The sequence below is a fragment of the Camelus bactrianus genome, chromosome 23 (assembly GCF_048773025.1).
Source record: "Camelus bactrianus isolate YW-2024 breed Bactrian camel chromosome 23, ASM4877302v1, whole genome shotgun sequence".
In the NCBI taxonomy this organism is placed as follows: Eukaryota; Metazoa; Chordata; class Mammalia; order Artiodactyla; family Camelidae; genus Camelus; species Camelus bactrianus.
In genome coordinates this window covers 32,754,288-32,767,014 of record NC_133561.1, presented here as the reverse complement: position 1 = coordinate 32,767,014, position 12,727 = coordinate 32,754,288, and the positions used below count along the sequence as shown (strand labels likewise).

Here is a 12,727-nt window from a genome sequence, read left to right as displayed (position 1 = left end):
CTTACATATCTTTGATATTTTAAAATCTAGTCTAGACCCCAGCATGTGTTTTTAAAATATCACTTGTTTTTCACTATGATGACTCTTTTGAAGAAACCAGGCAAGTTGTCTTGCAGAATATCCCACATTCTGGATTTGTCTGTTTACTCAAGCTTAGATTCAGTTAGAAAGAGCATTTTCAAATTCCTGAATATATAGAAGAGATATAATCTAGACTAAGTGAATACATTGAACTTAATGGAGAAACCCTCTGCAGTCTCTATTTTACTCCCTGGGGAGTGTCAATAACTTAGTCGCAGAATGGCACCTTCCACGGGCCAGCATTAGGTACCATCTTCCAACAGAAGAAAAATGATTCCACCACAGACTATCTGCCAATACTTGGTGCCACTAGAAGAAGATGCCAGGTCTTAAGAAGAGCAGCCTAAGGTTCTACTGGGGTTTACTTTCAGGCGCTGGGGCAGCTGCTCATGCCAATGACTTGGTTAGGCTGAAATGGCCTTATCTTACCCTGGATATTCTCTGTGATCAAAGTGAAACGTGCCAGAGCCCAAGATCTACTAAACAGTTAATAAACATGGACAAAAATACAGAGCCCCACGCTGTACCAGTGTTCAAAAGCACCCATGGTAGGACTAAAGAAAGGCTGACGTCACCTACCTGCCTGCTTCATGAACTTGCCTAGCGCAGGAATGTCCTAAGTATCATATGCCCCATTTGTTGCAGGGCTTTTCAGTCACGGACAATAAAATGGAAACACATTCAAGCATTAGCAAAAAGTTCAGTGGTGGTACCCTGACATTCGTCAAGGCATTTCCTTAGTTACGCTGATTAGGATTACAGTGTATGACCAGAGTCCAGGATGTCGGAGGTGTTCCAGGGCCGTCCTGCACCCTCCCACCTGACGGGGGAGACCTGCTTTCCAAACACGAATATAAACAGCAAAGCAGACACGGGGTCCAGGAACTACTAACGTGGAGGAGGGCGGGGGACCACAAATCACGGCTGTGGCCCGCACCGGCCTCAGGGTCCTTTCAGGACCCGCGGCCCGGGCCTCACCCGCTGGCTCCACGACCTGCACGCCTCCACCAGCGCCCCGTTACCTGCCCGGCGGCGGCAGCGGCGGAGACGAAGGCAAGCAGCGGCCCAGTCCCCGGTCCGCCTTCCTCCTAGGGAGCCGCTCCCAGGAGCGCCCGGCTCCCGCGCGGCTTCCACAAGCTCTGAGTGGGCTCCCGCATCCACGCGTGTGCGCCCCTCCTCCTCCCGCAGGAAGCGCTGACCCTCGGGCTGGGGCTCCTGCTGTATAGGAGCTTGCGGAGTTGCTCCAAACTCCCCCGCAGCCTATCCGGGCCTCCGTGTCTGCTGCCCCAGGTTCGCGGGACTCGGGTTACAGGTCAGCCTGCCCCTGGAAGGCGGGGGGGGGGGTGCTGTGGGGGACGGGAGGGTCGGCGGGATTGGGACTGCCCCGTGCTAGCGCGGGGATTTGCTTCCATTTCAAGCCGCCCCCCCGCACACTGCCCGCAACGCTTCCGCCTCCCAAAAGCGGCTGACCTGTAACCTGCGTCCTGCAAACGAGGGGCAGCAGAGTCGCCTCCAGCACAGGGCGCGGAGAAGATGGGAGCAAATTAACAGGCTCCCAGGAGCACACCCGTCTCCCCGTCGCCGCCACACCCTGACAGCAACGCGTCCGCCTCCCGGGAGCAGGCTGACCGGGAGACTTGCACCCCGCGAACATGGGAAAGCAAGGGCCGCCCCAAGCCGCGGGGGAATACGGAACAAATTCAGAGCTTGCATGGGGCAACCCGTCCCACCGCGGCCCCCGCGGCCCCGTGAACGCACCGCACCCGCCTCCTGGGAGCAGGCCATGACCTGAGGCCGGTCGGAGGTGTTCCAGGGCCGCCCTGCGCCCTCCCACTTGCCTGGGGAGCCCTGCTTTCCAAACACGAATGTAAACAGCAGAGCAGACGCGGGTTCCAGGCACTACTAACGGGGGGGGGGGGGGGGCCACAAACCACGGCTGTGGCCCGCACCCGCCTCAGGGTCCTGAAAGGGCACGCGGCCCGGGCCTCACGCACGCCCAACTGCGCAGCCCAGGCCTCACCCGCCGGCTCCCCGACCTGCACGCCTCCACCAGCGCCCCCTTACATGCCCGGCGGCGGCAGCGGCAGAGACGAAGGCAAGCGGCGGCCCAGTCCTCGAGTCCTCCTCGAGAGCTGCTCCCAGGAGAGCCCGGCTCCCGCCCGGCTTCCACAAGCTGAGTGGGCTCCCGCATCCGCACATGCGCGCCCCTCCCCCTGGGCAGGCAGCCCTCACCCTCTGTCTAGTGCTCCTCATGTATAGGACCTGGCAAGTCGGGCCGGGTGGGGCGGATCTCCATCACTAAAGCCATCACTCTGGCACCAACCAGGTCCTGGAACTAAGCCAGAACCACCACTCGCCCCGTGTCAGCCCACACCACTCAGCTCCACTCGCAGTGCCCTCCCACCCAGTTACTGCCCCCCCACCAGCCAGGCCCAATCTCCCACCATACCCCTAAGACAGGGCTTCTTCTCACACTGAGGTCCCAGTCCCCACTCCCCACCCCACTAGATACTAAGCTATGGACCGCACACCCCAAGCTCACCCCTCATGCCTCACCAGGACCAACATCCTGAAATGACCACTGTCTCCCCTCAGCTTGGTCAATTCCACTCCAACGAGCCCCTTACTTCTCAGACTGTCCCTCCTCATGGAGGGATACCCTCCTCTCCAAGTGCACCCCTACCCGGAGCTGAACCCCCTCACCCCTCACCCCCGGGTGGGGCAGGGAAGTCCGGGCTCCGGTCACTATAGGACTGCCCCCAGCGAGGGATCCAGTACAGCTAGTGTCAGACACTACAGGGCTCTGCTGGCCTGGCTGGAGGCGGTTCCAATTCTGGGCACCCTGATCCTTGGCGCTCTGTGCCCTGTCTAAGCCGGTGGGTCAGGGTGGTCCCTGGTTGCCCATCACTAGCCTGTGGGCCTTGGGTGGTTGATGGCCCAGATGGTGATCGGGACCCCTAGGGTGGAGGCACTGGGCGCACGGATATGCAGCAGCGGCGGGGGGTGGGGGGAGCGACTGAGCCCAGGGGATAGACAGCAGGCTGTGTGCCTGGCCTGGGCTCAGCCCAGGTGGGTTCAGGGACCGTGTCCATTCACCCTGGGACAGAAGGAAGAGGGACAGGAGATTCAAAAGTGTCCATGTTAGGAGCCCAGAGCTTGAGAGCCAAGTAGGCAGCTGTGCTGGCCTGGCCACCTTGGAACCCGCCACGACACTGGTCCCTTGCATCCCGAGAGACTGTTGACTGGCCAATGAGACCTCCCCTGCCCCCCCCAATAAAGTTTACAGGCAATTGAAGGGACTTTGACAGGTCATTTTAATCACCTATAATTGTTACTTTGTGGGAGATCAGGTCCAAGTTACAGTGAACCTGGCAGGGTTCCTGCCTGAACCCCACCCTGGGGCAGAGGAGGACCCACCCAGACACCTCTTATCTCTCACCAAAAAGCACCATAGTAGAAAAGAACACACCAGACTCCATGTTAGATCTGTTCCTTTTCCTTTAACCCTGTGCCCTGTTTTCCAGGCTCAGTCTTGCCAGCTCTGCACCTTTTGTACAATGTTGCCTTTAGCCTGAAATAGACAGGAGAGCCTATTCTTGGGGCTCTGACCTTTAAGGATGTTAGCACTTCTGCACTCCTATAAACATAACAAGCTGTAGAATAGAAAACCACCTTTGTTTTGTTGGGGGTTTTACAGGGGCACCATGACCTGACCCACGTGGACAGTGGCAAAGGATTCCCAGATAATCTATTCTGAAGTCAGTCAGTGCCTCGTGGTGGGTTCTTGGGTGTTTACTGTTAGGCTGCATGACTCAACCTTATATATGTATCCAATATTACATAAATTGTAAAGAATGCCACCCAGTTTGGCTGCCACCCCCACACCGCCAGAGACAGGAAAGCAGAAGAGCCCTAAAAGCAACCCAAAGCCCCTCCCCTGCCTAAACTACTTTGCCCTCCCCTCCTTCCTCCCCCCAAGCCCTGAACAGCAGGCCTCGACCCAGCACAAGAGCAGGGGAAGCAGCACCAAGAACTAACCTGGTTAGTCAGAGGTCAGTGGGAGACAGCTCATGACCACCCCCACCTCACTGTGCCAACTTAGAGAGGTCCAGCCTTACCACATGACTCCACCTGGGCCTCAGGTGCCCAGACCAGTGGTGGACACTAGCCCAAGATGGATCAGATTCTCTCCCCCAGGAGTCAGAGTGCTCTGAAGACACATACCTCTGGGAAGCTAGGGTCAGCTCTCTTCTGCCAAGTGCATGGGGATGTGGTAAAAGTGAAAAGAGGAAAAAAATAAAAGAACAGCTGTGCAGAGATGCAGGATGCAAGATTTTGTAAATGTAAAGAGGGAGGGGCGTAGCTGCCTTGGTTGTTTTTAGTTCCTGGTTACATCCATACCTGAAACTGTAACTGCTCTTCCTGTCCCTGCAACATCATGAGAAACATTCCTGGATCTTAATCACAAACCTCCCAATTTCTACAGCCTATTTTCTACAAGCCGTGCCTCAAACGCTTTAGCACCCTTCCCCACCTTTCCCTCAGCTAGCTCCACGTCATTCTCCAGGTCCCAGCTTAAACAGCACTTCCTCTAGGAAACCCTCCTGGACTACTCCGCAAACTTTTGCTCCACTTTTTATGGGTATAAAAGGGAGCACTCTGCACCTCAGCATATTCAGTAAATGTGTTCACTTTCCTGTTAGACTGTAAACACCAGAGTGTAAAAACCACTTCAATCCTACTGCTTAGCACATAAGTCAGGTACACACTCAATAATGTTACTAAATGGATGAAAATCAAGAAACTGGTGGAGGATGTAGAACGAGTGAGAATGATGAACACCCTTCTGATAAAAATGAAGCTGCTTTGCCCCTACCTCCCTCACCCCTTCCAAGTTTCTGGTTCCCCCTTCTTGAATCTCCACAACAGGCCCAAGCTGGTCATGACAAACATTTTATACTTTGGTGCCAACACATTCAGGAACCCAGGCTGCAGGAAGCACATTTCCAGGTAACTCACTGTAGCACAGGAAAGTCTACAGTAGTTCAGGGGGAAAAAATTACATGTTTTGAGGTCTAGACAAATCTCAGTTCTGCTGCACATTTACTGGCTGTGAACCCTAGACAAGTTATCAGAGACCCGGTTTCCTTATATGTAAGTGAAAAACTAATACCTCAAAGGTGAGGATGAAAATGACTGAAACCACAGCACCTAAGGCAAGCTTGCAACTAACGCTAGTCAGCTGCTCATGGTGAGGTCCACGCAGACCTCACCCCTACACCCCACCCCCAGCTCCCACCAGCCATGGATGGGTTCAGAGCCCAGAGCCTGCCCTAAGACTGCACACCTGAGAGAGAACTTGGAGAACATCTATCCTGTTGGCTTTCCAATGTATGGGAGCCCTAAGAAGTGAAAGAGAAAAGAGGAGCAAATAGGAAGAAAGAGCATCTCAGGGTCACGCGGGTGGGCGGGCAGAGCAGGCTGGACGTGGGGTCGGGTAGCTCGAGACGTCTGTCGGGGAATTTGGTCATTTTCTACTTAGCAGGTACATTACCGCGAGCAAGGTGAGGAATAAACTATACAGAGTTCCCGGAAAATTCAACTTGGATGCTTTTCAAAACAACCTTTTTATTAATGCTTGAGAACTGAGAATATACAAATTAAATTCAGCAGAATGGCGTATCAATCATAGCCAACCACCAGGAGCACAATGTTAGGGATGTTACTAACATCAAAATGAATTTTGTTTGCATTTTACTTGCACTCAAAACTGTTCAGAAACTCTGGATTTTCTGTTGCTCATTTAAGATGGTCTCCTCACATCTTTGAGCTCCAAAAACCATACAAGAGACTTCTTTATTAAAATTACATTAACAGTTAAACCAGCACAACTAGGAATCTGGTATGGAGCGTCTGTAGATGATTTATCGTACTGCTGGTCCTGCCTTTCAAACAGGTGGTACCAATACCCAGCAAAGTCCCAGGGAGGGATGAGGGAAGTGCTAGAGCCGAGGGTAGTTAAGGACAAGGTCATGGAGGAGATGAATCTCAGAGGGAGGCTAGGGCGCAGCCTTTCTTGGGGACGGGCTGGAGGGAAACACCACTGGCATCTTACCAGGATGCTCCTCAGGTGCAGGGACTGACTGCCGCGCGCATACTGCATGCAGGTCATTTGTCACGTCCACCTCCACCACATACACACCGAAGGCCAATAACACCTCCAATCAACGTTAACAACAAAAAGCAAAACAGAATCCACATACATTTCAAAATGCCCCTGGAGACGGGGGAAAATCACACCCACTGAGTACGCCTATGTAAGCAGAAAGAAGAGAGAACAAGCACAGAGGGGAGGAAGTCAAAGAGAGGCAACGAGGGAAACACAAAATTTGATGAAGAACCAGCAGAAAAAGAGCATCCTTCAGTGGCTTTCACCTACCAACTCAAGTCCCAGCTCCTTAGAAAACAAAGTCCTTCAGAACTCGATCCCGCCCATCCCAGCTGCCTCCCCTCCAGCCTTCTCCCCAAGGCGCCCACCCACACCCTCCCTCCCCAGACAACTCCTGGTTTCCCTGAGCAGATGTGCTGTGCTCAGACCTCTGTGCCCTGGTATGTGCATTCTGCTCTACCTGGAGAGCACATCTCAAGGCAAACTCCCAGCCATACACCCACACCCAGCACCAAGGTTTGTGAAGCCAGACACAGGCAGCCCCCCGGCCACCCCGGCCTTCTGCCCCCACAGCACTCCCCACGGGCCTTCTGTGCTCCCACCCAACTGCACCCCGCTGTCTGCAGCAGGAGCTACTGAAGGGCAGGTGCCCCTTGAGTCCTCGCAGGGAACTGGTGCTCAGTGAATTCTAAGTGAATGACCTTGCATGAAAGGTTTTTGTAAAAGGCTAGCAGAGCAAATCACACAGAAAGCAGACAATAGATATTTTCTACTATTGAAAGCATGTATTTTCTCAACTCTGATCTTTGGTTGAGCATCACTTAGGAACCAGGCAGAGATGCTTTACCTCTTCCTAGCTGGGCATCTGTGGGCAAATGAAGTAACCTTGCTGTGTCTCAAATTTCCACTTACTGAAAGGAAACACCCATGCAGTGTGGGTAAGAGGACTAATTGATATCTGCTTAAAAAAAAAAAAAGTGACAGAAAGCGCTGACTAAACAGTCGTTCTGACTGCCCTGCCGTCATCACAGACATCTTAACAGGACCAGCTACTGTACCATCAGGAATGTGGCACAACGGAATTTTGGTTAAAACTATGTTTTTAGGAGAGCTGAATGTCAACAAACTGAACAGCTTGTCCTCCCGCTGCGCTGTGCTCCCTACAGTCCTCACTACCAATCCTAGTGACCACTTGACCCCGACTCCGCTGACAATGTGGACTCCTAGGTCTCTGGTCTCCAACCACACCTCCTCCTTCTCTAGCTTGCCCGCTATGGACACCTAAAGTCAGGTATTCCTTCAGCTCAGCTCACACATTTTTTCTCATCTTGTCCTCTCTCAAGGCTTCAATTAGGATCTCTATGGAGATGACCTCACAACCTCTCAGTCACATTCAGAACATGTTTCAAGCTGAATTTATCCAACATAGATACTTAATTAGATGATGAAACATACAGCTTCAACTTCTCTCTTTCATACCATTTTTTCCTTTTTTCCCCAAGTCTTACACATCTCACCAGTCCTCAGCTTCCTCTTCCTTTTCCCACCTCTTAAAACTACTTACTTGCCAAGGTTCCTTCTTTGCTCTTTTGTTCTGTCTCACTGCTTCTTAATCTCTATGGGATAATGAACACTTTGAAAATGTACTAAAAGCTACAGATTCTCTACTAAAAAGATAAACAAGCAGAATATAAGCATACAATTTCACCTAACCAGTGATCTCAAATAAGAATCTGTGTTCATCCACACCAGACGACCACTTACACAAATTTTCATCTCCAGATTCGATGTCCCTCTTATTTTCAGGATGCCTGCTGGATATAGCCTAAAGGGCCAACAGCATCCTAAACTTAACGAGTCCAAACCAGAACTCACTATTTCTCCTTAACAAACCTCCTCTGCCTACAGCATTCCTCCTCTAACAAGGAATGTTTACTGAAAGGAACCACCATGCCCCCAAGCTAGAAGCCTTGGAATTAACAACCTTCCCATACCACATCACCAGGTCCTGTCTCAGAATCTCTATTTAATCCAAATTCCTCTTCAGCCTCTTACCCCATAAGACCTCATCATCCTTTGCTTCATCCCATACCTGCCAGGATGAAAAGTCCATCACTCCTCTGACAAGAGCCCGTTACTTACTCTAACGTCTCCGTCTTCTACATTGCTACATCACTTCACCTCTAGGTCACATAGCCTGGTTCTCCACCTCAGTTTTCTCCTGTCATTTCCACCAGTGTTCATGTAGGTTCTCCAAAAATCTCAAAACTGATCATGTGCCTGCCTCGTCTCATAAACTCTGATGCTTCTCCATTGCACAGATATAAAATCAAACTCTGTTCTGCCTACAGAGTCCTCCACAATTTGCCACCTAAGTCCTTTTCCAGGATTGGATTCCATAGCTTAGATTGTCACTTGCACCTATTGTCTTCCTACTAAAACCACACGCACTTGGAAGGGCTCAATTCAAACTCCACTCTTTGTATCCTCTACGTAATGATTAGGAAAGGACTTTGCACAGAAAAGGCGAAATTCCTAATGAACAGATACAGAAAATGAAAAAAAATTTTCTTCCTCAAAATCTTTAAGTCCTTCTGGAAACATTAAGCTTTAAAAAAAATCACTGATTTAAGTATTATTAATATTTCAATCAAGAAATCAAGAAAATAAAACAAAAAATAAAAATAGACAAAAAACAAATTTCTTCTCTATAGCACAGGGAACTATACTCAGTATCTTATAGTAACCTTTAATGAAAAAATACGAAACCAAATACATGTATATATGTATATATGTATGATTGAAACTATGATGTACACCAGAAATTGACACATTGTAACTGACTACATCTCAATTAGAAAAAATTTAAACAAATAAATAAGTAAATATATCAGTTATTTAAATATCATTAATCTATCAAGAAATCCTTTAGAAACCCAGCACTGTTAACCAACATTTACTAAATACTAATAAAGCACAATACAAATTAAACTTTTATTAAATATCATCAACCTGAAGATTAAAAGCTATCATCTGGACCCAGGATTCCAATTCCATTATTTGTACTTGGATCTTACTTAAAAAAGGGAAAACAATTACACTAAAATGACTTGACATTTCATCTAATAGAGACATAAGTCACGTAAGTCGACAGCCGTGATAGAAAGTTACCAGATCTCAATCATCTTCAGGCTAGGAAAAATTCTTATCAGATTAAAAAAACAAAACAAAACAACTTTTCAACTGACGCGTCATGCAACTAAGGATTTTTTTCAGTACACATTTAAGCTTTAATTTCTTCTAAGGGCCCAAGGACGTGATGGGCAATTTAGCACTGGTACCACGGAAGGCGCTGAACCAAAGCCGTCCGCGGAAAACGCAGGCGAGGGGGGCAAACAAGACAGTGATTTCGGGGCTGTGCACACACGCCGCTGCGAACCGCTTTCCAGACCACGGCCGGCGCCGCGAGCATCTGAAGGACTTCGCAGCTTCACAGTCGGAAGTCAAGGGAGCCTTGTTCCCGTTCTGCGGGGGTCCCTGGGTGCCGGGGTCCCGGCTGCCACCCCACCCCCCGCGCCCCTCCCCCCTCCCCGCGCCCAGGGAGGGCCGCCCTGGAAGCACCGCGAGCAGCGTCCCAGCCCGAGCGGCCCGGATCCCCCCCTCCCCACCGAGACCCGCGGCGCGCGGACGGCGGGGCAGCCCGGCTGGGGTCGGGGCCGGGGTCGGGCCCGGGGTTGGTGTCGCGGGGCCGGGCCCGACGCCGCAGCTGCGTCCGCCGAGGCCGGGCGGGGGCAGACACTCACCTCACCACGCCGTGGGAGCCCTCGCCGAGGTCGCAGGTTGCTGGAGCGCAGCCCACGTCGAGCACCTGCACGCGGACCGCCTCGGGGCCCGCGCCCGCCGCCGCCATGCTGGGCACGAAGCTCCGCGGCCGCCGCTCGGCCCACGCCGCGCCTCCCGGAGAGACCGCGCGGCCGCCGCTGCAACCGCCGCCGCTGGCGGGTGGGAGCAGAGCCGGCGCCCCCGGGGAGACCGGCAGACCTGCCGCCCACTCGACCAACTGCAGCCTGCCCACCTGACGAACTGACGATTGGGTGGGCGGAGGAAGGGGCGCGGCAGAGGAGGGCGCTGGGGCGGGGCCGGGAAGCGCGCGCGCGGATTGGCTCTCGTGGCCTGTGGGCGGGGCTGCGAGCTCAGGGCGGGAACACCTGTATAAACTGCGGTGGCGGATGGGCACTGCAGTGACCCAGCTTGGCATATGGGAAGCCAAGGGCCAAACAGGGGGCCTGCAGCTCTGAGGACACAGTCACCCAGTGAGCATCTCTGGAGAGGAGAGCCCGGTGACCACACTGCGCCCCGGCCCTGGGTCAGAGCCCATGAGCCTCTTCCACCTTTCGTCAGCAGGCTGGCAGAACTGTGACCCAAGCCGAGCCTGGGTGCTTGGTGTGGCTGAGGGGAGAGGGTGAGCAGGCTGGGGGGAGCCCAGTACAGAGGGCAAGAGGTAATTAAGTTACAATGAATCATTAGGGCGGGGCCTTATCCAATAGGACTGATGTCCTTATAAGAGGAAATCAGGTGACAGACACACACAAAGGGAAGACCTGGCAAGGACACAGAGAGAAGACAGTCACCACGGGCCAGAGAGAGAGGCCCCAGAGGAGACCAGCCGCGCCCACCCCTTGAGCGCGGGCTTCCGCCTCCAGAGGAAATAAACTACTGCGAGGAAGTCAGTTTCTGCTGTTTAAGTCGTTGGTCTGGGGTCCTTCGTTGCAGCAGCCCTAGCGAACCAGTCGGACACCTGCCACCCAGATTTGCTGAATCCCTTTTGAATAATACAAAGTTTAAGTATTATTTTCAATGTCTTCCTACCAATTCATTTTCTAGACGTTTCACATTTTATTCAGCCAGCTCTTGTTGGACTTTTGATTGCTTCCAAATGCTCTCTACTATGTAGAATGCCTCCATGAACATTATTGTTCAAAGGGCGTTTGGTGTGCCATTGAATGATTTCCTTAAAGCATAAATTTTCATGAGCAACAATACTTGTCAATGTGTTTATGGCTCTCTAGGACTACACTAATTCAGAACAATACCAACATCGAATGAAAGCACCCATTTCCTGAAAGCCTTACCAGACTGAAATTCATCATCTGAAGCCACTGCCTTCTGAGCCAGAGTTGCTGCTTTTTCCCACTCCTTGGCTATTTTTCCCATTACTTCAGGGGTCCTGGCACCCCCGTTGCCAGCTCATCTACCTGCCCAAGTTCCTGCACACGTCTAAACTTTGAAGAGAGTTCTCTCTCTCCAGGAAACCAGTCCCAGTTTATCTGGCATGGCTCTGATCTGATCTTCCCTATATTGACTTTTCTCACACTCTAAGCCCTTGGCGCTGAGGTTGTTAGGCAATTGTGTGTAGCAGAAACAGGGAATGAGAGAAGAATGGAAGGTTCCGGAATTCTTGGTGACAAGGGCACTTTAGGCTGAAATAGGGAGATGAAACCAGTAAACGAAATGTGGTTGGATTGTACCTAAGCTGGTCAAGCAAGTTGTGATGGTTGCAGAGGCTTTTATGCGTGCTGGAACACTGGGGCTGGGGATGGGAATGCGAGCAGGTGGTTCCAAATGACCAGCATCCCGGTGCCAGTGAGGAGTGATGACGACTGGGGCCGTCAGGGCAGGCTGGGACCACACAGTGAAGAGTCTGGTTGCATGCTCATGAGTTCAGCTTTTCACCAGGGAGACAAAAGAAGCACTGAAGGATGCATTGTCTGTCCGGCAGCCGCAATCCGCACAGGGGATGAATTAGCAAGGGGAGGTACCAGAGTGAGGAAGTCTGCCAGGATGTTGAATTCCTCCAAGGGAAAGATACCCAGGGGCTAAGTATCCTCCGTGTTTTCATGGGTGCTGCGCTGTCTCTTCGGTGAGTGAACTCGTGGTGGGCAGGAGTCCCGGGGTGGAGGACCGTTTTCCTTATGTCCCCCTGAGAGGGCTGCCTCATGTTCACTGTGCAGTTGTGAATGTACAGAGCCCTTTCCCAGGCCCTGGGCTGGGGGTAGCAAGTGTCCAGGGGGAAGGGGCCACAGTTTCCTCTAGCTTCAGGGAGCTTCCAGTCTGTGTGAGAGAAACCATAGAATGTCATCATTCAAAAGGACCTTGGAGATCATCTAGTCAAACACCAAGCACCTTGACAGATGGGAAAACAGGCTCAGAGGAGGAAAGTGACACAAGACTGGAATTCAGACCGCCTGGCTCCTGGGCAAGGGCAGGAGCCCCTTCAAACCGTTTTCGATGGAGGGCACAGGGCTCCCGCTCTTGGGAAATGTCCAGCCAGGCATGGAAGGCCCCACATGCAGCCAGCTGTGAAGGGGGAACGCAAGGCCCAGAGGCTGAGCACAGCTGAGTGAGCACGCGGGTGGGGCGTGAAGCCTTAGTGTGAGCCAGACACCGTGACCGTGGCTTTCACCAAATGCACTGGCC

General features: G+C 52.1%; 1 long non-coding RNA gene across 14 annotated transcripts in view; it reads right to left on the bottom strand.

The window, feature by feature from the left end:
* Positions 1 to 10,328, bottom strand: part of LOC105062315 (uncharacterized) — a 94,045-nt gene extending 83,717 nt beyond the window's left edge. For all 14 annotated transcript variants that reach the window (XR_012501907.1, XR_012501917.1, XR_012501915.1 and 11 more), the window contains exon 1: positions 10,054 to 10,328. This is a non-coding gene — a long non-coding RNA (uncharacterized LOC105062315). The remainder of the gene's footprint in view (positions 1 to 10,053) is intronic.
* Positions 10,329 to 12,727: the final 2,399 nt, after the last annotated feature.